The sequence below is a fragment of the Hylobates moloch genome, unplaced genomic scaffold, assembly GCF_009828535.3.
Source record: "Hylobates moloch isolate HMO894 unplaced genomic scaffold, HMol_V3 SCAFFOLD_7, whole genome shotgun sequence".
NCBI classification, from domain to species: Eukaryota; Metazoa; Chordata; class Mammalia; order Primates; family Hylobatidae; genus Hylobates; species Hylobates moloch.
Window position 1 is genome coordinate 78,938,797 of NW_026652282.1, and position 3,054 is coordinate 78,941,850.

The window sequence follows — 3,054 nt, forward strand, 5'->3', positions numbered from 1 at the left end:
CTCATCTTAAAAACATAACAAATAAACAAACCATAAAACCTCCATTTCTCTATTCTCCTTCAATGGTAACAATCCTCCAAATACCTGTCTATACTCACTAACTCAACTGCTTAGTCTTGAAAAATCTCTTATCAGAGACACCAATGACTTATATGTTACCCAAGACAACGGTGAAATCTATGTTCTAATTTTATTGACCCATCAGCAGCATTTGGCATGGATAACAATGCTCTTCTTGAAGTATTATCTGGTTTTCCTTCTATCTAACTAGGTACTTTCTCTGTTTCTTTTGCTGGTTCTTCCTCCTCTATAAATTTAAAATGCCCCAGGATTCTTTCCTTACTCCTTTTTTCTTTATACACACTCTCCCAAAGTTATCTCATCCAGTATCATGAATTCAAATGCCATCTATGCCCATATCATCTATTTGAAATGACTCTCAAATCTATAGCTCCAGTCTGGATTACCTTTCTGAACTTCAGAATAATGTAATATATCCAGTTCACTACTTTACATTGCCACTTGGAATGTATAATAGACTTCTTAACCTTAACAGAGCCCAAATAAGAGTACAGTTTCACTTCTAAATCTCATCCCTGACAGGTTTTCTCCATTTGAGTAAATAGTCCTTGAGGACAATAATGAAGAATACTTAAATCTCTCTTTCCATCAGGTTTCATCATCAGTAAGTCTTCTTATATGTCTAAAACTCTACTTCTGAAACTATTTACCATGTTTAAATGTCTAAAATCTATCTCCACTGGATTTGAACACCTTAGTCCAAGTCACTATCATCTCCTACCTGGATTATTGCAGTATTCACTTAGTTTGTCTCCCTGTTTCTATTTCTTTCCTCCTACAACCTGTCCTCTTCACAGCACCTAGAAGGATCTTTTATACTAAAAACATCAATCTAATAAATGGTGCTTCCCATCTTAAAGCCCCCCAGTGTCTCCCCATGAAACTTCAAATAAGATCCAAACTCCTTACCAAGGATTACAAGGTCCTGTATGATGTAGCTTCTTCCTATTTCTCTCTTCTCAGCTTCTACTTTCTCCCTCATTCTGCCCCAGTCAGACTGATTCTTCTTACACACACAAAAAAATATTTGTTTCTGGGACTTTGACATAAAGCTCTGCTTGGATGACTTTTCTCTCAAATCTTTGCATGGCTGCATCTTTCTCATCTTTTTGAATTCTCAATTCAAATGCCATTTCCCCAGAAAGGCTTTCCCCAACAACCCTAGCTAAACCGGTACCCTGCTCACCTTCCATCAGAGTAAATTCGTTCTTCTCATTATTTATCAGAACTAGAAATCTTTTCACTTATTTGCATTTTATTATCTGTCTTCCCCAGTGGAATTTAAGTTCCTTGAAGACACAGACCAAGTTCATCTTGGATCCTTAGCATGGGATCCTTAGAAAGTATCTGTGCATAATAGGCACCTAATGCATATTTGATAGTAGTCTCCACTATAATACTATTATTCTATAGATGGAGAGTCAAATACATAGTGAATATGGGGAATGGTTACATGAGGTCACTAAAAGTGAAGTGGGAAACCAGTAAGTCCCTTATCCCAATTGCAAAGCAGGTTTCATTGCAAAAAGCCATTATCAGATACATAAATAGAAACAGGTAGATGATAGATAGATGATAGATGATGATAGATAGATAGATGATAGATAGATAGACAGACAGACAGACAGACATAACATTCTGCAGCTTGAATTTTCCAGGCCAATCTGATAACTTTTCTTTTTTCATTTTCTTTTTACTTTTTTTATTTCGGTAGGTTTTTGGGGAACAGGTGGTGTTTGGTTACATGAATAAATTATTTAGTGGTGATTGCCGAGATTGTGGTGCTCCCATCACCCAAGCAGTGTACACTGTATCCAATGTGTAGTCTTTTATTCCTCGCCACCTCCCACCCTTTGCCCCGAGTCCCCAAAGTTTTATGCCTTTGCATCCTCATAGCTTAGCTCCCACATATGAGTGAGAATATACAATGTTTGGTTTTCCATTCCTGAGTACTTCGTTTAGAATAATTGCCTCCCGACATGCCTAATGCTAAATGACGAGTTAATGGGTGCAGCAAAACAACATGGCACATGGATACATTTGCCTCAATTCCATCAGTTGTGCAATGTGATGTTTCTTGTTTTTATGGTGAAGTTTCTTTCTCTCTCTCTCTCTCTCATTGAAATGAAAATGAAGAAAATTATATATAATAAATATATATATATTTTTCTTCATTTTTGTTATCCCCTCTTTGATTGATGGGCATTTGAGCTGGTTCCATATTTTTGCAATTGCAAATTGTGCTGCTATAAACGTGCTTGTACAAGTATCTTTTTTGTATAATGACTTCTTTTTCTCTGGGTAGATACCTAGTAGTGGGTATCTACCCAGAGAAAACGGGTAGATGGATCAAACGGTAGATCTACTTTTAGTTCTTTAAGGAATCTCTACACTATTTTCCATAGTGGTTGCTCTAGTTTGCATTCCCACCAACAGTGTAAAATTGCTGCCTTTTCACCACATCCCTGACAACATCTATTATTATTATTTTTATTTTTAGATTATGGCCTTTGTTGCAGAAGTGAGATGGTATCACATTATGGTTTTGATTTGCATTTCCCTGATAATTAGTGATGTTGAGAATTTTTCCATATGCTTGTTGGCTATTTGTATACCCTCTTTTAAGAATCATCTATTCATATCCTCAGCCCACTTTTTGATGGGACTGTTTGTTTTTTTCTTGCTGATATATTTGAGTTCTTTGTAGGTTTTCAATGTTAGTCCTTTGTCAGATGTATAGTTTGTGAATATTTTCTCCCACTCTATGGGTTGTCTGTTAACTCTGCTGATTATATCTTTTACTGTGCAGAAGCTTTCTAGTTGACTTAAATCTTATCTATTTATCTTTGTTTTTGTTGCATTTGCTTTTGGGTTCTTGGTCATGATGTCTTTAACTAAGCCAATGTCTAGAAAGGTTTTTCCGATCCTACCTTCTAGAATTTTTATGGTTTCAGATCTTAGATTGAAGTCTTT